The sequence below is a fragment of the Cuculus canorus genome, chromosome 1 (assembly GCF_017976375.1).
Source record: "Cuculus canorus isolate bCucCan1 chromosome 1, bCucCan1.pri, whole genome shotgun sequence".
NCBI lineage: Eukaryota > Metazoa > Chordata > Aves > Cuculiformes > Cuculidae > Cuculus > Cuculus canorus.
In genome coordinates, this window is record NC_071401.1 from 17,546,600 (window position 1) to 17,570,090 (window position 23,491).

The following is a 23,491-nucleotide window of genomic DNA, read 5'->3' on the forward strand; positions in this document are numbered from 1 at the left end:
GAACCTTGCCAATTACTTCGGTTATCAGAAAGTGAATGTTTTGATGAAGGGCTATGTGGCATTATCATTTCTAGGCCACTCTTTTGAGTTCCACTCCCATAGCTTTTCCCTTATCACCTACAATCTGCTGCAATTGTGATGCCAGAAAAGTAACACTGGAATTGAGCTCTCATCTTATTCCAAAGTGGGACTGAAGATAAGCACAGTGGCAGTGCAAAACAAAGATGTGAACTATGAGCTTGTGGTTAAACAGGAGGGTTAGCTCTCTGGGCAGTGTGGCAAGAAAATTCAATCAAACTTCTGTGCAAAAAAGAATTAGCAGTCACCACATCCATGAGAAGTGTCATCTACTTAACAATCATTCCAGGATCTTCATTTTACCTCTTTATTTTCCTCTAGCCTCCCTCTTGTATGGAAACTGAGTATTCCTAGAGCAATTTCTCATTTTAGCAAAAAGTGCCATGAGTCAAGTGGCTCAAACCCCCTCTAGCAAATTTGTCATTAAAGATATTATTTAACAAAGTGCAATAGTTAGTAGAGCATAGAGATTCATGTTGGAAATCCAGATGTAAATCACTTTAGGTTCCACAGGGCATTAGATCTGTAACCTGAAAATCACATTTCTATACTAAGGAGGCCATGCGCACATTTCTGAAGAATTAATCTGACATGCTTTTTATGAACCAATATCTGCTTTCACAAACTTCTTCCTTGAGTTTCTAAAGTTGAATCACAAGTTTTTCCCTCTGTATGCTCTGTTTTGAAACAGATCTGTCTGGTTTGCTAAAAATTAGACAGTATGTTTAGACTAGACATATGGAAGAATTTCTTCATCATGAGGGTGGTGAGGCACTGGCACAGGTTGCCCAGGGAAGCTGTGGTGCCCCATCCCTGGAGGTGTTCAAGGCCAGGCTGGATGGGGCCTTGGGCAGCCTGACCTAATGGGAGGTGTCACTGGCCATGGCAGGGGATGGAACTAGATGATCTTTGAGGTCCCTTCCAACCCAAACTATTCTATGATTCTATGTGAATATCTCCCTTCTAATTTTTGACCGTAACTACAGTGATGTTAATCCAATTATACACTGATTTAGATCATGCTCAATTAAAGCAACTTCTAGTACATAACACTATGACTAAGTCTTCCAGTCTACTAAAAACAATGTCTATTAAAACCAATGTTTTACTGAAAAAAAAAAAACCATAAACTTTGGCTCCACTAAGAATTAACACATTTTGCAGTTTGCAAAGGAAATTACATTAAAATTTGTCTCAAGTAAGGCATTCCTGAAAGGATAAGGATATACAAACTGTTCTATTTCTAGAAGAACTGCAAAATGTAATAGGAGTTTTATAATTGAGAGTCTTATTAATTTTAATGGACTAATCAATATTGCATCTCAAATCCCGATGTGTCGGTTTCCTGGCTTATTCCTTTTTGCACGATAAAAGCTGGTCCTGGTCTTTGCAGCTGTTACCTGACTATGCTGTATCTACCTATATTGAAGGGACACCAGAGTTCAGACTTGGATGAGCAGTTTAATGAACTAGAAAAGTAAAGGATACATTATGTGCCTGACCTCATTTTCTTTTCCCCCCCTCTACCCCTTCATACATGGGGGTTGCAGAGCTAGGTAAGAGATTGGCACAGGGCCTTGAGCTAAAACAAATCCTACAGCTTCAGTAGCATATACAGGATTGGGGAAAGAGAGGTTGAAATATTCCTTCCTGCTGCTCCTGAAGGAAACCAGCTTTTCCCTCATCCCAAATAAGTCTGAACTGTGGCAGCACATGAATTCTACATTCAGCTGTGACTTCCAGCCTCTCCAAAGTATGACTGAAGTAAGACATTGTTGAAATACCTACTAAAGGCAAATGATAGATTCATCTTGGCACAAAACCTTTCAGTTGAACTTGTTGGTGAAACTGCATAATGTTCACTTACAGACAGCTAGGGAAATTAAATTCAAGTTTTACAAAAGAAATCACTTCTTCCTACAGCAGAGTTAGGGGTAAGCAGCCAAGCCACTCATATTTTAAGATCAGCAGAGAATGTGCGTTTGGGAATATGGAGGTGCAGAAAATAATCTGTTTTGGAAATTCTTTATGCTAAAGCAGCGATAAGGTATTTCACATCACCGTAAGCTTTCTATATGTTAATGAGGAGAAAAAACACATGAAGCAAGCCACCAGTTCAAATAAAAATATTTCTCACTCCAGCTCTTATTTCATGACTAGAACGTAAGCTCTGAGCAATGGGCTTCGTTTTGTAAGAGGCATTGTCTAAAATGCTTGTGTACCACTTACAGGCATTATGAGAATTGATAGTTCGAAGCCCTGCTCACACTTAGAGATAGTAACTCAAAGTCCCAAAGTGGTGCCATGACATCTTAGCAAGCCAGTCTGTCAAATCATGTCCTAACCTTTTGTATTTGATTTTCCTTCTCTCCAATGCCATCTGCGAAGTCATCAAATGCCATCAGCAAGTAGACCATGGACAGACGCACTCTTAACTACATGCATCAAGCCCATAAGAGGAGGAAATAACGCCTCAGGGTAAACTTGGATGACTCCCCCCATCACAAAACCACACACAATATGAATGGTAATTATTTTCTTCCCCCATTCTCCATTTAGATTACATGAAGCAAGGCTTTGTGCCCCACTTGCATGCAGCATATACTTGCCACTTGACTTTCTTGTCCCCTAGCTACAGGCCCACCTAGATGAAGATGTTTGCAGCTAGATGTCACATACTTCAAGGCAGTCACAGTGTATTACGCACATTACCTCTCACGTGGTAACTGGGAGCACAAAGCACTACTGTAGGAGAAATTATTTCTTTTCAGAAAGTACATTTGGTTACTACTTCTTCAGTCTTCTGGTTTGGCCTGATTTTCCCAAATTAGGACTTCTATCCCATTAACATTTTTTTTCTCCTCTTTTTTTCTTTAAACCTAAGACGACAAAGGATGCCTGATTTTCCACCACTTTACTTCACTGGTTCTAGACAGGAAGTAGGAAACAGAATGAGTTTAGGGTAGTTGTATCAGCTTAGTGATATATTACATCAGTGAAATAAACCAGCTATATAGCAGGTCCAAAGAGCACAGATTGCAAGAAGGAAAGAAATAATGGAAAAGAAGTTACTGTTTAACCTGCATCTCAGACTAGATGTGAGAGATAGAGATAGCTAGCTATACAACTGGAAGCCAGAACACTTGGATTGCCAGTCTCAACAACCATTCTAGAGTCCAGATAATTCAGCAGAAGTATATTAGTACATAAGCCAGAACTGAACACTGCCACGTTTTCTTTAAATTCCCCTGGAATTTCACTTAATCCAACGGCTTTTTTGTTTTCCCTTACCCCACCCCAACAAACAGGCACTAAAATGAAGGGAACTCATAAAAGCTCCCAGTGCTTTTGGGAGCGGATTTGCTAGTAATACTGCCTGTCTGCAACCCCACAGTGACAGGAGTAAGTGAACTCTTCTCAGCTGGCATGTACAACACAATGCATGGGAGCTGGAGGACACCAGGGTGACTACAAAGAGGAATCGGCATTTTCAAAGCGCATCTCTGACCTATTTTAAAACATCTACTTGAGCACAATACACACCACACCCTGAAAGGGCCTTTTCCTCTTTATTCATTGTACTGGGAGCCTGGGGAGACTTGTTCAGCTCCAAGCATCCCTGTTTTCATCAGGTGAACCCCACAAAAGGCCTTGCAGCTGTGACAAGCACCCCACTGCCACATGCTGAAAAGGAGACAGAGCTCTTGTCTCTCTGCATCTCTTGCAGACTCCTGTCTACAGCTCTGAGGATGTTCCTCAGGAGGGATAGGACAAAAGCAAGCTTCCTCCCCTGCACAAAGCCAGGAGCAGTTATCACCAGTGGCAGCACACGGCCATAATGTCCATCATTCACACGTGCCGTGCACCCACATGCCCGAGCCCATGCACCTAAGTTCAGGAATTCCAAGCTAAGAGTTAAGTTTTAGTGAAAACTTGGTTAGCATAAGCAACATCAAACATTTTTAAGCTATCCATTCCTAAAGAGCATCACGTGCTATGCTCAGAAAGGAAGAACTGATCACAGTGTCCTATGTGCCATGTGAGTGAGCATGTCCTGATAGTTCCAGTTCTGCTGCCACCAAAGGGAATGGACCCAGCTATTCCCATCTCTAAGAACCGGGGAGCATAGCAGTTCCTCCCAGGTGAAAGCCATGCAAGCGCATAATAGAAGCCACACACTAGACAATTTATTTTCTCCAGAAGAGCAAGCCCTCAGTATCAAGCAGAACTTGTCTACATTCTCTGCATACTCCTATAAAGGCCAAGGCATCAGGCTGAGAAAAAGAGTTGAATTCCTTGCCAGGCACAGAAAAAGGCTCTTTCACACAATACAGTTCTGGTGCACAATATTCTTTTGCCTTTCCACAGAGGTAAAAAGCCAACAGAAGATATTCTTGTACCTGTCAAAGTACTAACAATTGACTAGGGTTTAAAGAAATGTGACTTTTGCTTTTAGTTGCCCGGTTTCACTCTGTTTCTTGTAACTCCTCACAGACTAGTTGTTTTTCAGATCCCTCACAAAGTCTGTTTGCTTCCTCTATCTGCTGTTGACAGGATGAACTGTAAACCCAGATCACTTTAAGGGTGGAGCTCTGGATCATTTCTATATTTTGCTACTGAGAAAAGTCTATTTCAGATAGGTGATTCTGTACACTCTTAAGAATATAAGGGAACTGAACCATAACAACTAGCTTCTGAAATTACAAAACTTCGCATATTGAGGAAGTGAGACAGGTGCACAAGAGGGAAAAAGAAGGAAAGAAGCCACACTGCAGCTCATTCACATTTAAAAACAAACAAATCACTAGTCAGCAAACTAGGTGAAATTCATGCGCTTGTAGTCAAAGCTAAAATGTCTACAAAGATCTGGAAAAGGATACGCAAGAATTAGCAGTAATTAAAAATCTTACGCTAAAAAGAGCTAGTATCAGAAACACAACAAACAAGCAATATATTTCACAGAATGGTAGGGATTGGAAGGGACCCCTGGAGACCATCCAGTACAACCCGCTGCTAAAGCAGGTTTGCCTACAGCAGGTTGCACAGGAACATGTCCAAGCGGGTTTTGAATATCTCCAGAGAAGGAGGCTCCACAACCTCTCTAGGCAGATTTTTCCTGTGCTCCGTCACCTCCACAGTAAAGAAGTTTTTCTTCATGTTCAGGTGGAACTTCCTATGTTCCAGCTTGTACCTGTTGCCCCTTGCCCTGTTGCTGAACATTGCTGAGAAGAGTCTAGTCCATCCTCTTGACTCCTGCCCCTTAGGTATTTATAAGCATTGATAAGGTTCTCTCTCAGTCTTCTCTGGGCTAAAAAGACCGAGCTCACTCAGCCTCTCCTTGTGTTTTCATTTGTGGACATTTCTTCTAGTATCTCTGCGATGCATGGAAAAGTATGAACTAAAAGCCTTATATTTCCCTACTCTTTTTCTCTGAGGAACATCCAAAGCACACAATATTCCCTAAAACCAGTCCTGTTGACATGCTACAAGAGCGTTTTCCTCTTCAATTTTATTTTCAGCTTTCATTTGCAATTTAAAGAACTGTAGTTATATCAACCCATTGAAATAAGCTGGTCCCTCCCCACAGGACTCAGAAAGGCTAAATACTCACACAGCTTATCAGACTCCAGTCTTAAACTCCAGCTTTGTTATACAGTACAGCTGAACACAAATTCCTTCCCATGGCACAAGCCAGGGGCAACCCATAGTTAAACTGTTTCAGTATTTAAACACATTTAAATTTCCACTGTACCTTCTGTTCTTGCTGCACAGATGAACTTTACTTCTCTAACTTATCCACAGAAAACGCACAGAGAAAAGCAATTTCTAAACATACAGCGGGGACACACACACAAACTGTTCCACAAGGAGATTAACAAACCCACACAAGAGATGTTAAAGCAGCAGAAAGGAAGATGCTCCCTGCTTTGCCAGGTAATGTGTGCGGCACCAGGAAAATCCAGGTATGGAGAAGGGGGAGGTAGTTCAGTGAAAGGCATCCATGAGTCACTGCACAAAGAGTAATTGCAAGTAAAGAGAACAAGCATTCTTCCGCCTGTGCCAGACACAGCCATTTCACCCATCTACAACACTTTCACTTTGAAAAGCTTGGCTAACTAAACAGCTTTTACAGTTGCTTTGACATATATATGTAGTTGCTTTTACATATCTATGTATGCATGTATTTCATACTTAATCAATGCATAAAGTACATGCTTTATAACCAGTAACAGGTCCCAGTAAAGAGCCAGGGCTTGACATCTATTTATAAACCTTGTTTCTGAAGTAAAACTCCTGGAGGTGATGTCGTAATAAGGATCAAGTAATGCTCAGCAGGAGCAGATGCACCATGGCACACACACAGATGGAGCCAGCTACTCCCAACAGTCATGAATTTTAAACCCACCAGATAACAAAAGCAGCAAGAACTGAGACTGCAGGCATGGAAGAGCTGTGGATTGGGTATTTCCACGCACAGTGGAAGAGAGAAGGCTACTGCCCCCGAGGGCTCGTCCTGCTGTTGCTGCTTCTCCTTCGGGCTCCTAGAAGCACTCGAGAGCACCCAGAGGTGCCACCCATCTCACGATGTGGCTTCACTGCTACTCACTCCCCAGGTAGAAGCCCCTGCTTTGAGCAGGAGGCGGCACTAGAAACCTCCTGAGCTCCCTTCTATTCGGAATTATCCCTCGATCCTAAGTTCAGCTCTTCAAGTACTTTAGTAGCAAAACCGCCACGGTTTCACACAAACACATGCGGGCGGGGGATAAGGTGACGGGGGGGTTAAAAGACACACTCCCACCTCTCCATCCCTGTGCATCAGCCACACAAAGCCCAGGGCTGCATCACCCCATCGCCCAGCAAGGGTCCAGCTCCTCGTTGCTTTGTGTTTGCCCAAAGCACCGGCCTCTCCAGACGAAGCCAGGACAGGGCGCTCAGCAGAAACTCCAGGCTGAGCCCCGATTCCCACCCAAGCTCTGCGCCGGAACCCCAGGAGCGCGGCCCCGAGCGGCTCCCGTCTCGCAAACCCCGGGGACTGAAGACGATTCCCTTTGTTAAATGAATGAGCCCGGGCAGCAGGAGGTGGGAAGAGGGCTACGCACCCCGCTCCCAAAAGGAAAAAGAAGAAGAAATCAAAACCCGGCCGCTCAACCCCTTTGCAAACTTCTCGTCCCCAAACCAAGCCGCCCAGGACTCACCTCCCGCCGCAAGGTGCTGCCGAGCTCTCGCCCTGCCCGCCCCGCTCCCACCGCCCCTATTGTCGGCCCGGCACCGCCTCCCGTCTCCCTGCCCGCCTTTGCCGCTGCCATTGGCTCCAGGGGGGCCCGCCCCGCCGCCCCCTGTTCGAAGCGGCCGGGAGCGGGGCAGCATCTCCGCTGCATCCCACCAGCACTCCCGCAGCATCCCCTCAGCATCCCCCAGCATCCCCTCTGCATCCCCCGCGTTGGGGCGGCGCAGCGCAGCCGAGCGGCCCGGGTGGCGAGTTTTGGGGGGTGGTACCTTCAGGATGCAGGAGAGTCGGAGCACGCTCGGGGGATCCGTGAGCTGCGAGGCTGCTGCCCGGGGCCCCGCCCCTTCGCGGGGCAGAGGGAGAGAGGGAGCGGCGCTGGTCGGGGGTGTAAAACTCGTCCGAGTCGCGTTGCCGGCGATTCCAGCCTTGGCAGGCAGCGCTGGAATGACTTTATTTCTGTTCTTGGTATCGCTCTGTGCTATCGCGGAGCCGGCTTCTTTGTGCTAAGAGTTGTGTGCGTGCAGATCCAAAAAAGGCAAGAATAAAACGGGCTCTGCCCTGCTTCTGTGTTGCACAAGCCGAGACGCCCGTACCTTATATTACAGGGATACGGGTGTTTGCTCTCCTTGCGATCCAAAGCTCGCTGGAACTTGTCACCCTAGTTCACAGGAGTTTCCAGCGCAGCGCCTGTGCTCTGCTGAGCGAGAAAAAGAGGAGGGATTTGGCCACGGAGAGAGCTGTGCCGCTCTCAAGAACAGAGCCGGGGCACGGTGAGGCTGTGCGCTTGCAACGAGCTGTCTAGACGAAAGTAAAATGCGAAGTGAAGCAGGTATGTACGGACAGAAGGGAGGCAAATAACACAGGTCCCGGCCCCAGACCTGCCTTTTATACCGAGACAGCATTATACGACAGGTTAAGACGGCGCTGCCACAGTCTCACCCTTCCCCTTTGTACCAACACTTATCAGTTCCTGTGATAAGTTTGTTCGAGAGCTAAACCAGCAGAAAACTAGCCCTGCAAAAATAAACAAATGGAGGAAGTGAGAATGTAAGTTTGGGGCTGGGAGGGAGGGTGCAACAGGGCTGATTTCAGTCAGCTTAACCTGTTGTGGAATTGCACACTTAGAATTACTTCCCTCTGTTGGCTACATTTAAAATCAGATTCAAAACCACATACACAGACTGACTGCGCGAACTTGCCCCGAGCGTGGTCTGTCCATAGTCTGTGTCTGGTTGCAACATAAAGGTGTTTATGTTAGTACAGGGCAGGTATCGGCTGCTTCACTTCAAAGGCACCCATCATCAGCCTGTCCCAAGAATCCCACAGTTAAACAAGGGATGTGCTTCTGTTATTGCTGGGGAGGAGGGACTGAGAAGAAAATGCAATGCCGGATCCACAAAAGGAGCACCATCAAAGCTGGAGTTAAAACCAAACAGTTATCCTTCAACCCTGAACTGACAACTGAGGAGTAGCTTTCTTTTGTACCACAAAGTCAAAAAAGCCTTTTAAAAAACATGGATGTACCTTGATAATCTGAAAAATAAATCTTGAAGCTAGGAAAGAGACCCCTCCAAAATGCTCAGAAACACACATTGTTTGACAAGATATTGTACCAAATACCACTTGGAGAATGGCTGCGTAAGGTAATAGCAATAGGTGACCTAAGGCTGGGCCCATATACAGCTGGTGTATTGCTCTACCAGCCCCTGCTATAGCTGTATTTGTAACTGTACAAAGGAACTTAAAGCAGCAGGAAATAATCAGGACTTTAATTATAGGTGCTTTTAAAGCCACTTCAAGATTACAAAAAAGACTCTCTCTATACACAGGTTAACTCTAGTTGCTTCAACTAAATCTTTGTATCTTCATTGCCAAGAGAACTTACCAAAACATTCAGAACTGTATTCTTTTGTTTTGTTATTATCCTACTCTGTAGTAATATGGAATACTGAATAGATATCCTGAAGGGATATCCTGGCATTATGATACTCGCTGTTTTCTGGATTTACCCTGATTTCAAGACTCCTTTTTTTCTGAAACTATTGCTGGATATTTTAGAGAGAGTTCCCAAACAAAAGGAGGGAAAGGCATTTAGGATGTCCATGAACAACATCAGAATGTGTTATAGAATTACTGCTGCAAACGAGAATTTGGTACTTGAGAAAGGAATGACTGAAACGTAGATTATTTTGTTTGTGTTCTAAGCACTCAGAGCAGAAAAAGCAGTCAGGGAGTTTTCAGGGAAAGGTTCCATCTTGCCTTGTACTCAGGATAGTCAGATGGCCCCTTTCCAGTATGGGCAGGAAAAGGAGATTTCTTACACCTCAAAAGGGTCTCTTGTGTTCTGTGGGAAAAAGCCTGGCACCAGGACCCACAAAGACCAACTCTGTGGAACAATTGATTTTACAGGGATCATGCAAGAACTGCATTCTCCTCCCTGTCATACGTAGAGCAGAACAAGCAGTCCGGCTGCTGCAGGGCATGGCCTGACAAATTTTCTTCTGTCTCAGCAGTACCAGTATCAATAGTTCTTACCCTGCTGAGCATCTCTGCTCCTGAGCAACTCCCCACGCTGTGCCAGCACTGCTATTTGTGCAGCTATGTAATGGAAGGGATCAAGGAACTGGTCCATCTAAGATTTTTCCTGGGTTTTTTTTTCAGCCAGATCAAATCCAAGTATCTTGGCTGACATAATACCAGGTAACACAAAAGCATATGAAATCACTGAAGCTACACCTCAGTTGAGGGACAGTAACTTGTTACGATGTACTAACTTAATCACCTGCAATCATCCATCCACTCCTGTAACCTCCTCTAGCAATAAGAGACAAACTGGCCTCAACCTACAAGGAAGAAACCAGAGTTCATTAATGACTTGAAAACTAATTATGTCTCCAAGTCTTAACAGTCAGGCAAGCATTAGAAAAAGAAAAAAAGGCAAAAGGAGTCCTATAGTCATACAATACACAAAGTTCCTCAGCCCAAGTTCTCACTGCAAAGATGTAGAAACAGCAAGCAGTGGCAAGCAAAACTGAAGGCAATGGTAGGTCAGCATACTACTGCCTGGGGGGTTCTTACCCAGTAAATCAGAAGTCAATCCAGCAAAATATTGTTGTCATAGTGGCATGAAGTGAAGAAGACAGACTATGATTCATCACCGCCCTACGTATCATTTAAGCTTGTACAGCTCTGCAAAGTGTATATAAAATGCTTCCAAAACAGAACTCTTTTTCATTCTACTTTGTCCAGGTAACACAATAGACTAAAGCAGTGGGGAATGTGTTTCTCCACACAAATCCATGATGCACAAAAGTAAATGTTTTCTCTAAACAAACACACAAAAGCATGTCAGCAACAATCTTTCATTTCCTCAGTAAGTTTGAGGGTGTTCTCGTGCCAGAAAAGCAAAGTAGCAAAATAACAAAAGGGCCAGAACACCTGACTGGTTGAGAGCAGCACCTGGATCTTACATATCCGGATGTTAAATGGTGTGTAACACTCATCACAAAGGAAGCTAGACTTGGTTCCAAAATGTATGCAAGTAGCACATTATACCTGGTGCGTATTTAACATGGGTATGCATTTCCTACCATCCTGGAGAAAGGCTTGCTAAGATCTCTCTGCCTAGAATGAGTTCAAATACAGGGGTAAGAACCAGAGTGCTACTTTAGCAAAGCTGGTTCCAGTTACACTTCTCTGATCTTAGCACTGTCTGCAGTTTTATCAACTGAAATAAAAAACTCACTATCATTTCTCAGAATTTGGCTATATCCAGTTCTTTCATTCTGCATAAATTGTTAGAGCATCATACTGAACACGTTCCCACTTGCCTCTTGGTCCTTCATTTCCTTATCAAGAGACTCATAGTAAAGAGTCAGGATCTGTCTGGTACAGGTATAATAGTAATTTCAACCTAATACTTTTCTTTGCTGCTTAAATCCTAAATAATTTAGGTTCTCCTTAAGGGTTACTTTCTTGTCGGTCGCTACCCTTCAGCTGATTGAAAACTCAGAGGGATCTGCATGCCATTCCAATTTTAAATCATCTCTTACTGCTTCACTGAAGTCCTGGAATCTGGCAAAACCTCTGGTGATGAATACGCTTTCACATTCCAGATCTCCTTTACCCAGGAAATTGCACAGAGACAGCTAAAAGACTCAGCGCTTTAGCAAGCAGTCAGCAAGTCAGGGTGAATATTAGGGAAGCTACAAGTGACTTGTTTGATTCTGGAAGCCTTATGTATCTCTGCAAGCCATAAAATACAGATGGGTAACGGCTTAACAATGAGGTCAGTCTTTGATTCATTAGCTAACGGCTGAATGTAAGCACATATATCCCAGTTTTGAGGCATGCTGCTAATTCAAGCTTAAAAAGATGGGGGAGTTTTACCCTGCACTGTAAGCTTCTGTGAAGACAGAGCCTGGTTTTGACTTAGATGTTGTAGGTTTTCTCAATGATCTGAAGAGTTTTATTTCTTGAAAAAATATGAGTAGCCACAGGTAATCTAAGGTAAAAAATATATTCAAATATCATAAGCTCGGGGGGAGGGGGGCGTGAGCTTCTAGCACAATAAGTCAGCCACTGGAGCTATGTGAATTCACACCAGGATCTGACCATTTGCATTTTAATCCTACATTGTGCAAGAACCTGTAGAGATGAGTGCCGTAACAGAAAAGCTTGCTTTCAGATATTAAAACCATTGGAGCACTGACATGCTCCAAAAGTAGGCATGAAACTAGAGTCAGAATTTCCTCTTTTAACCTCCCAACTACAGCCATAGCTGTATTTCCCTGCATCGGAAATTCCCTCTGCCTGCAGTCCAAAAAGCTCCTGTCTATCCCTGACTCTACTCTCACCCAGTTAGTCCTACGTCCTTTCACTTCCATTCCCTCCATTTCCCTAGTCTTACTTAATCATTCACCTCATTTTCAAAGGTGCCTTCCCAGTCTAGATGCTCTCTTAGTGATCAGTGTTCCATCTTGACTGGAAATCATGACAGCAAATTTGCTTTGTAAAATGCAGGCAGTATTTTACAGCAGCAATACAAATGAAGAAAGAGGCACCCAGGGAGAGTGACAGGGGCACCACTGAGAGGTGCAGAGGGAAATGGGGAGGTCGTAAATACTGCTTATTCACTTGGTCCTTTGGAGCATGAAGGAACTTGCTGACAAGGCAGGAAGAATGAAAAGTAGCATGGTGAACGCAGACAAACACCCCAAGCACATGAGTGTGTCTCCAGACTGGCAAAATACTTGCAGAAATCACAGAATGAGTTGTGGCTGCTGGCTCTTGCCCAGCTGACAGTACAAGCAAGTGATCCTGGCCCTGACATTGTGTGGCAGAGCCTTCTCAGCCCTCTTTGGGTAACTGTCCTGGCCTAAGGCGTGAACAGGTTCTCTCACTGTCCCAGAACAATTACTCTAATCTTCCCTCTTCAATACAAAGATTTCAGAAAAAAATAACACAATGTTGCCCAAAAAGTAAATTTGCTGCCAGAAACAGTATTTGCAGCAGACAAGTCTGTGACAGATTTTCCTTCAGGATACAGCTTACAGAGTTGCGATGATTTTATAATACACACTCAGCATCACTTTTCTGTGCTATAATTTTCTATTCATTTTATTCTATCTATTTTACTACAGGCATAAGAAGAGACAAATCCTTTCCTGTGAGCTTGTGGAATAATACAATAGAGATGGATTTACAGATAACTTGAGCTCAACAACTCTTGCTGAACCAGTAAGAAATCCATAATAACACTCCTGAAAGTGAAATTAATCCAAATTACCCTGAAGTATGTTGTTTCAAATGTCCTTTAACCTATAAGTGGGGAGAAATAAAAAACAAAGCTATAACATCAAGACAACAAGGGAAACGAAGTGTGGTAAAGCAGACTGCAGTAGACTTACCTTTCATTAGGGACTGACCACGTTTAATGGACTATCTTATAAAGGAAATAATAATAAAAATAATTTTAAAATCAATTAGCTTTTACTCTCTACTGATTTTTTTAAAATATGTCTCTGGAGAGCTTCCACTTCCAGTATCAGGGTTTAAAAAAAAAAACCAAAAAACTAGGTAATGCAAGAGAGGTTCGGAATGAGACATCAGACAAGGACTACTAATCTGGGGCTACTTTATTACTCAAAATCTAACAAAAGCAGCTCGTTTTTCTACACAGAAAGTCTTGGCTTCACTGGAAGACACTGTAAACTGAAGAGGATGAGACCCAAAGAGATTGTAACAGTGTAACAGCATAAGAAAATTAGATTCTGTGGCTGGTTTTGCTGAGCTTATTCAAACTGAATGACTCTGAGGACCCAATCCTGTTCTGACTGAAGCCAGTGAAAGATTTGCCACACATTTCAGAGAGAACAAAACCAGCCCTTCAGTCATAGCACCTCTGCCAGATTTTGTTTCACACCCTGCCAAAATGTCATAGCTTGAATCACTTCAGTAGCTCAAGCCATTTAAAACTGGACTGAAAAAAACCCTGGAGAATAAACTGCAGAGAGAAATCTTCCCCTGTTCTTTCCTTATCTCTGCTATTCTGCCTCACTGGGTTATATGAACAGCAACCAAAAACTGCAGAGCACTGACAGACAGGCAGTCTCTGGGCATTTCAAATGCTTTACAGGCAAGCTGTGAAAATACAAAACCACCATCCTTCATTTCTACCTATCTGCATTGCGTGCAACATGCACTAAGTGGATCATAACACAAAGATTACAGAGCAGCTGACTTTAAATGTCTTTGAAAAACTACACTGAATTTGAGATATTTCGTGGTGGCTTTGAACATCATTGCAGTTAAATTCTTCTAAAATGTGAAGTCATCAACTTCAGGAATACCATCTGTACTGACCCAGAGAACACAAATTATCATAAAGCCAGCAAAATCATTCAAATTTGTGGAGCAACATTAACTCTTCAAAAAGTTGGAGAGAGAGAACACTCATTTTGCCAGGTAAAAAGCTGGCAATTTGATAGTTAATCCAACACAGGGAGCTATAAAAGCTCATGGGCAATTTGGCTGCAGACAGTGACACTGGTAATTTAATTATACTGGTTGGTCACACTAAAACCAAAGTTACACTGGAGATACAGATCACTTCAGGCCTGCCAAGAGAGCTGGCCCTGCAGAATTCCTTTGATATGATGTACATCTCAGTGCTTTCCAAATTGCTGATGAGTCATGGATTGTTCTGCAGGACACAGGAAATCTTAATAAATTCATTTTATTGTAATCCTTTCCAATTGATTCCTAGTGTGTACCTGCAGGAACTGCAAAATAACAATACAACACCCTGAGCTTTTTCACTGGCTGCTTTAGTGCACTACATAGATCTTCCACAACTGCCAGGATAAAACTGAGGTTTTGGGAACATGCCATCCTCTAACTTTACATTCCTGTCAAGCTGCCTCTGGAATCAGAGGAACGTCAAGTTGCACTGGTCGTGAAAGAAGAACTTCATCTAGCCTCTTCAGTTTAAACAAAGAGCATTGCTGTAACAGGCAATAATTTCTCTGATGAGGTTTCTGACCTGAATCTCACTACCTTGTCTGGGTTTATTAATTAACAGTTTTAGGGCTGGTTATTTTCTTCTTGCGACATTTTCCAGGATATGTAGAGATTCTTATCCAAATAAGTTTTTCAAGAAACTCATCCTATGAGCAATGTGGCAGATGGGTACAACGAGCTAAAAGCTCAACCAGTAGTCTCAGGCCATGCAGGAAAACTTCTCCAATTATGCTTCTTGAATTCAGGTGTTCCTGTCTCCTAGTTCTGGTCTCAGACTAGATGAATCCTTTAAACTGCTTCTTAATGCTTCTGATTACAACAGATATAAACCTAGTGAAACAGACCTGACTCAATGCAGGCATACAGAGAACTAATCTTCAGCAGGCAGGTGCACTGCGGGGAAGAAAGATTTAATATTGCCATTTGCATCAGATTGGCAGCCTCTGCCCAAAGGTTTTGTATTAGCAGAAAGCAGCTTTGCAGAAAAACATGATACTGAAACTTATTCTCTGTTGACGGTGGACTTTATCCCACCCAGACAGGACGATGTAAATGGCTCTATAGAGAAAAAGTGCCTAGAAGCATAAGGTAAATAATTTTCAAAGAGCAGTGCATGAAGTGAGCCAGCTGCTGATGTATGCTTGAAACTGCGGACTGTGCTTGGAACAGTATGGAAAGCTACTTGCTCAGGGGAACTGGGGTTGGAAACATTTAAGTTACATGATGACAACGCTCTATTGTGAAATCTATGTATGGAGGATTTCTTATTTTTCACATGTATGCTTAGATTTCTGGAAAGAACACATTTAATAAAACCACATTCAAGAGGACTGTGCTAAAGTAATTGTTTTTCCCCTTTTAACTTTTATGTGGCTCCAAAACAATGAAGCTCTCAGTTCTTTACACTTCACAGGGGAGAATGTACAAAGAGCTGCTTAATCTCTTTCAGTTCAGCTCTTCTATTCTCATGGGTATCCAGTTGCAAGGTATCCGTATCAGTCTCTGACTTCTCAGGCGATCCCCAAAGCAAAGTGCATCCAACTGTAAGCTCTTGTTTTAACATGCTGTTTCAGGACCGACCAGATTTCAGCATGAGCAAGTGAGGGCTGCTATGCCTAAATCCATTTGACATTGGCAGAGGAGCAGTATCACAAAATCCAGAAGTACTCATTCTGATGACGAACGCTGAGGAAGCACTTTCACAATGCAAGGTTAAGATTAATGCTGAAGTCTACGATCTAGGAGGAACTATACAACTAAAGTAGGCATGTCACCAAGGAAGATCTGAATGCTTCCCGATTGGTTTTCCAAATAATTATTTCATTTGCTTCTAACAGAAACTAGCTTGCAATTGAAGTATTATATGGTTTTCTTCATCACAAACTGCAATTAAAGAATCAGATGGCAAGATATAAATCATACTGTAGGATCAGCTAGGAAAGAATGGTGAAGCCAGACAATACTAGAGATTCAAATTATTTTTTCCTATTATTGCCAGGCAGTTTCAAGTGCAAAGAGTAAAAAATGCACATAAATATAGTTAACTTAATAAATTAACACCTGTATGCAAAATTAATTTGTTAAATTTGTTAAATTGAAATGCTAAATTTGGCTTAGTCACTTAGGAACAGCTGCATCAGTTTAAGATGTTTCCATTCTGCAGCTGTTAGCTGTCACCTCGAGCTGAAGCCCCCACTCCTCTAGCAAAGTCAGCAGAAGGGAACGTGTGTCTACATTTTGCCTGCTCCTTTCCAAAATCCATTGTCTTAACTCAGACCGTAAATTATAGAATAGTTTGTATTGGAAGGCACCTTAAAGATCATCTAGTTCCAACCCCCTGCCATGGGCAGGGACATCCCACTAGATCAGGCTGTTCAAGGCCCCACCCAGCCTGGCCTTGAACGCCTCCAGGGATGGGGCATCCACAACTTCCCTGGGCAACCTGTGCCAGTGCCTCACCACCCTCAGGGTGAAGAAATTCTTCCTTATGTCTAGTCTAAATCTGCCCCTCTCCAGTTTATATCCATTGCCCCTAGTCCTATCACTACAAGCCTTTGTAAACAGTCCCTCCCCAGGTGTTTTGTAGGTCCCTTTCAGGTACTGGAAGGTTGTTATAAGATCTCCTCTCGGCCTTCTCTTCTCCAGCCTGAACAACCCCAACTTCCCCAGCCTGTGCACTTTTATTATCTATTTACAAGTTTGGTTTTGTTGGCAATTAGAAGCCTCAGCACACATTCTTTCTGACAAGTCTAATGTGAAGGAGTAACCCACACCAGACAGGCAGAACCAGCAGTCACGTCTTAAACTGCTATAGCAATACTCACCAGAGTGTATCCATCAATGCCTGAAGTTAAGATGAAAGTAGAATTGTGAATAAGCATGAAAGTGCCCGAAGAAATAAGTACAAGAAAATTTCTACCATATTTTTGTCACAGTGCAACAATCAATTTAGGAATTACTAGACCTGAAAGACGGAGCCTAAGGGTCAGATCACACCCCAGGGGAAAGGGAGCTCAAGTCTTGGCCCAAGCTCTCTTGACCACTTAATTGCAATTCTGCTGCACCCGGTTCTTTATTTGTTTCCTGATGAAGTGGCGGTGTTTGCTGTGATGTGTGTTTAGTTCAGCACTATCCCCTGTGAGGCAGGTGTGCTTGGAGCACAGCTGCCAGAACAAACCCTCAGACGATGCAGACAAAGGAATGCCTGTGTTGAGGATCCTGGGCAGGGTTAAAAGCAATACAGGAACTGAACTGCTTGCCAAGACAGCATCCAGCCCAATGTGCAGAAGGAAAATTCTGAGTGCAAGAAACTTTGCTAGCCAGAAAGAAATCACTTGACTGGTAATTTTGGAGGTTCAAGCCTATGAACCTACACAGCTAAACTCCAAATCATGTAAGTTACAGTCACAAAATGAGAATGTCTGTGGGCTGGTGCTCACATTTCCTTGTTGAAGTAAATCAGAGAAATGTCTGTCTAGCAGCTGCAGCATCTCCACCTTCAGTGAACGCCCTTCAGTGGGGCATAATGGTGTATCTAGAGCAATAGGGGAAGCCAGTCTGCCAGGTTCACCTGCTGTTCAGCAGGCTGGCACATCTAGACACCAGTACACAAATTAGATAAGTAAAACCAAGGTGGACAGAGAGATTTCCCTTTTAGGTCTATTCTACAAACCACTTTCCAAACAAGCTAATTAAATCTTGGTCTACTTCATTTAATACTAGAAAACTACCTTTTGCAGACTTGCAGATACCATGCAGAGAGGGGAATTTGCACTTGCCTAGGACTTAGTAGGATACCATGTCAAGTACTCAGTTCATCCAGTCATAGACAATTTACCATATCTAAATCACAGAGGCCTCAAAAACATGCACAACCTACACACATGCAGTGATGGCATCCTAACAGCTGCTAGTTATCAGCCCAGATGGAGCTTGGTAAACCCAGGATACGGTTCACCCCCTTTGCTGTTTATCTGAATGTTTTCCATGAGTGCTTTCCTTCACAACCTGTTAGTTTGGCGTAGATAACGTGGCACAAAACAGCCTATTTAATGAACTCACAGGACACAATCATGGGAACTTGCCTGTTCACGTCACTATTCTCACCATAATCCTCACTTTCGCCTGTCTGACTCAGTTTTCTTTGTGGCAGCACATCAACTACTTCGGTGAAGTCCTGAGAGATCATATTTTTTCTTGTAAAATAATTATTTTACAAAATAAATACATACCCTTGTTCTCATACTACCTGTTTTGGTTAGCTCCTTTTACTTTTCACCTCATCTACACTTGCCTCTAAATTCTCCAGGTTTATTGTAAAGTCCCCACTTCCACCAAGGCCAGATTAGTGGCTCTGAGAGGCTTACTAGCTAAGCTGTAGTTTGCTGGTTGCTCTGCAGAATGGCCAATGAAGAACTAGCACACTTGAGACCTCTACTCTGCAGTGATTTGGGTTTTCTCTAAAGTAATTTGCCTTTTCGCTTGCAATGCCATCTCAAAGAAAGAGTTATATAGCAGTGAAATCACCACGTCAGTGTTATTTACACTTTGATTGCAAGAGAATGGTTTTGTTAGCTATGCCCCCTATTTTTGTTTGCTCTGGTGTCACTGTCTGTGGTGGTGTGGGACGTCATTAGGAACATCTACACTAGCACCTCTCCCTTACATAACAAATTAATCATTTAAGGTGTGATCCCTGGTACTTACTGCAGATCAAAAGAAGGCAGCTGATGAAACCACAGTTTGTCTGAGCGCGTGAGATGACTTTTCTTGTTATTTCAATTAGAATGGAAAGTTTTGATCCTGCAGTTCATCCACATGTCTGCAAACAGAGCCAAATTCTCCTGTCAGTCACAAGTTTGCCATGTGCATTACACCAGAATCCTTCCAGGTGTAACTCCACAGGCTTTCGCGCAATTAGACCACAACAAATTTAGCCCCCTGTTATTTTTGTTTTCTTTTAACTAAATCTTTTGTCCAGGGTTCTAGGGATATCGTAGACACTGAAGTGGAAGTAACAACCTTCCTGTATGAACCATAACAAACAAGTTTAAAGAAGCAGGAGACAGCTGCCAAAAAATGTACTGACTTTGAAGCTCTGCACCTGGAGACCCGAAAACTGCTGCAGCAGAGCGAAGGCTGGTGTCCATAGAGAGCTGGCTCCTCAGACAAGTTTCCTGACCTGAGAAAGCCCTATTCTCCCAGCTCAGTCAGAAGGGACTGTAGGCACAAGAGAGCCAGACTGTCCTCGACCGCCTCCAAGCCTGGGGAGATGAGCCATGGTCACTCAGGCATTTTCAGGGAAGATGATTCTAGCTGTTTCACGTGTTACAAAACCAAGCGCTTTATCTAATACTATAAGAAATGCACAGAAGTCAGAAACTTTCAGGGCCACTACTGCATGCCCAGGTCACTCTGAACTCTGTGCAAAGGAGAAGAATGGATGTCTTCAAAACCACAAGCATTTGCAATGAAACAAAATTACAATCTCTATTGTCTGTTAAACAGCACTTATACTGGAACATCCAGCTGGGGAGATCTGACATGCACCAGTGAGGCTTAAGGATTTTTAAAGGTTTTATATTACAAATTATTACTAACCATCTTTATCACCTTGAAATTTGGAGTCCTAAGGTGGTAACACAGGATAGTAAAAATTGTGCAGAGAGAAAACGTCTCCTGTTCTGAAAAGCACGGAGTCTAAATAGGCACTCCAAAGGTTACGCTCTGCTATTTGTGTTCCTAAAACAAAGTTTGCATATCTCAGAGTTTTTTTTCAAACTTAGTCCAACTCAGTAGCAACTGAAAAATCCGGGCTTCTGACAGCTATTCCGTGCTGTGACTGCAAAGCCTTACAATACTTGCCTAAGGCTGCCAGCCTTCACCTCTATTTGAACAATACACAACATTAATTAAACACACATAAAGGATGCTAAAAGAACACTAATGAAATTAGAGCACTGATGAAATTAGCAAATCTAAGCATTCAAAAGCTAGGAAATGCCAAAGTGAATGTCAGCTGCATCACCTTAATTAATGTCCTTTGCATACATACTTTATGATGGATTTTAATTATCTGAGTTGCTGCACTTTTTCCTCAGATCCTTGCATACTCATTTGGTTCACAAAAAGAACACCACTCACCCAAGGGGAGATTGATGTAATTTTTCTTTATGCACCAAATTCAGGTAGTCTGAGTCTTAAGTGAACTGAATCTCCTTTTGAAATACAGATCTTACCATGACGAGTGTACAAAACCATCATTTAGATATCTCAGGGATGTGGCAGTAATCCACTCGTTAAAGCAACAGCAGCTCAATTCCTTTTTCCTCCTCAGTTCGTGCATGTTCCAATGCATTATTCACTGTAAGCTGGTCAAAAATATTTAAAAATATTAATATATTTTAAGATTGATTTATTCTGCATTTTTTCTATTTTCATCATATTAGACCTCAGCATTTCTTTCTTATTTTTATAATACCTTAGGAGGGGGAGAAGTAATCTCTTCAGTTCTATAAGGAACAGCCCTTGCTCAGTCTCAGTTTCTCACTTCCCATACATCCTGTCATTTGTTTTGTTTGTCTGATATATTGGTCCCCCACACACACCAGACTGCTTAGGTAAATCAGTCCCTAATCCTCGACAGCCAATCCAACACCTTCATAAGGCCAGTCCTGGTTTCCTGTTCATGTCCCCCATCCCCCACCACCTCTTCATCCAGTCTCTGTCATTCTCCCACCCACTGTTTTATTCTACTGTTGAAGTTCAGCACATCTCCCCAGAACATGGGAAGTAAGATTCTTTCTCAAAGGCTTCTGACTTGGCCCAATTTAAGTCAATTTTCACAGGCACAAGAGGCACAGTCCTCACACATGGTCCATCTTGTTTTAATGCTGAAAAGCAATCTATTCTTCTCTTTTCATACTGGGAAACAACTGAACAGCTCTGGCTCAAATTTCAGGGGGAAGCAGGGAAGAATCGGCCCAAGATAGATTTTTAGATTAAAAATATAAGGGTTAATTAAAACTAAATAAGTAGCTTCAAAGAGAGTCTTCATTTCAACTGGTTAATGGAAAATAATATTTTTTATTGCAAATAATGCTTTTTCACAGTCTCCTTATGACCTGCAATTACCATAAGATATCAGTCGCATTTCTGAAGAAATTTGGAAAGTAATGGTCTGCTGACTCTTGACATCAGTTCATTAGTATCATCTCAGATTGTCAACACCAAGAGAGGGAATTAGGTTTTCACGTGCACTTGCTGAATACCTCACCCAAGGGGACCCATGCAGCTAATTATTATGTTTCAAATATACTTAAATGTTATTTGAACACACTGCATCCTTTAGCATACAAAGGCTAACTTTATTTTCTTTTTTTCTCCACACTCTCTTTTCATCAGAACCAGCAGGATTCATTTTCCATGCAGTTTTACCAAGTACAGTTCTTTGGTTAATTTTAAGTCTGTGTCTTGGAAACTTTAGTACATATTACCCTTGTTATTGGTAGTTTTACCAGTTTGAGATTGTGGAACTGGACTGAAGCTAACATTTTCAAAAACACTGAGGCAGAATCCTACACAAGCAAGATCTCCTTTAAGTTGCAGCTCTGTCTCTTTAAGGTGTATTTACTTCTGAAAGAACACATACACTTATCTCCCTCTGCTGACCTTCAGTTCAGTTTTGCTCTAACATGCAAGTTAGTTTTCTGTATCCTATCAGGGCCTGATTTTACTTTTGGCGGGTTGGGCTGAAGATCCTGCCAGAACAGAGAAAGACATTGCATTTCTGAGACCCTCTGTTTGATCTGCAGCTTAATTAAAATCCACTATTCCCATTTCTATGTATTGTTTAGACAAATTATGCAGGGTCACTTTTGCTCTGACACTAGTGAACCCTAATACAATTGGTAACTTCTTTTAAGACTGCTTCCCAGGTTTCTTGGAGGTCATTACATTTTAGCAGGGAAAGGTACTACTGACAGTAAATGAGCCCGCACGCTCTTAAGCCATGATTCTAGGAACATAATGGGTAACATGACTGGAAAGGGAGACTGGAATCATGAATTTGCATTCTCTGCTACTAAAAGCATGGGAAACAAAGCTTAAAATAAATGTGTTTGGTATTTTGCTTCATAATCTTCTCCTACTTTGCATTTTATGATTACATCTTTCCATTTGTTCTTGTGTCAACATTGTCTTTTACTCAGGCTGCCCAGGGAGATGGTTGAGTCACCTTCCCTGGAGGTGTTTAAGGGATGGGTGGATGAGATGCCGAGGGGCATGGTTTAGAGATTGTTAGGAATGGTTAGACTGAATGATCCAGTGGGTCCTTTCCAACTTAGTAATTCTATGTTTCTATGATTAAACAAGTTGTCGCTCTATTGAGCATTAGCTTGCTCCATGTATCCTGAGACAGCAACCAGAGACATTTTAAGATTTCATTTGCCTTCTTCTGGGCACATCTTAGTGCTGGGCCACAGTACACTAGCACAAAACTGTGCTAGTTTTTTATCACAGGCCAAAACTGATAAAAAGGTAGAAACAGAATAATTGAGAAGTGGCAGGCTTGACACAGAAGTAATTTCAAAGTTCTGGTGTCTCAATGTTGTCCTTCAAGTTATCTATTATTATCTGTCTTGAGGGATGACGACTAACATCTTATTGAGGAAAGAAAGTCTCTTGATAATAAGTGCTCTGATCTCACCCTCACAAAAGCTTTCAAAGCTCCAGCTAATTCAGCTTGGGCCCAGCATGCCCACAGGAAATATCAAAGCTGTTGCTCCCCTTCAGGCGAAGAATAGCCAAGCAGCAGCAGCTCAAGGTGAAGAACAACCAACAAAATCATACCCAGTCACCTGAGCACAGACTGCGTGCTCTCCATACATGAGCTGGGTTATGCTTTCTCATATCACAGCTCTCAAGTCTACCAATAACCTGAAATGGCTAGAAGGAACATCCTGGGGAGAAGGGTGTCCATACTTTTCTTTGATCTTGTGATCATGGCACAAACTTGGGAGTCAAGAGGCCTAGATGGTACTCCATACAATCCACAGCCTTACTGTCATTGCAGGCAAGGCATTTAACTATCTATTGATTTACTACCGACTAAAATTAGTAGTATTTTACTGGATCTTTTAACAGTGCTGCGAAACGTACCTCAAA

At 42.6% G+C, this 23,491-nt stretch overlaps 1 protein-coding gene across 5 annotated transcripts in view; it reads right to left on the bottom strand.

The window, feature by feature from the left end:
- The window catches only part of PAK1 (p21 (RAC1) activated kinase 1), a 96,469-nt gene that overhangs the window by 68,087 nt on the left and 4,891 nt on the right, over nt 1-23,491 (bottom strand). The window contains exons 4-5 of one of the 5 annotated variants that reach the window (XM_054056228.1): nt 20,566-20,697; nt 19,034-19,148 (exon numbers count right to left, since the gene is read on the bottom strand). The exons of 1 other annotated variant lie outside the window; for it this stretch is intronic. The gene's annotated coding sequence lies outside the window, so the exon portion shown is untranslated. Of the gene's footprint in view, nt 1-7,274; nt 7,399-7,575; nt 7,975-19,033; nt 19,149-20,565; nt 20,698-23,491 lie in introns of those variants that run through there. 3 more of the 5 variants (XM_054056232.1, XM_054056229.1, XM_054056233.1) reach the window with 3 other exon arrangements.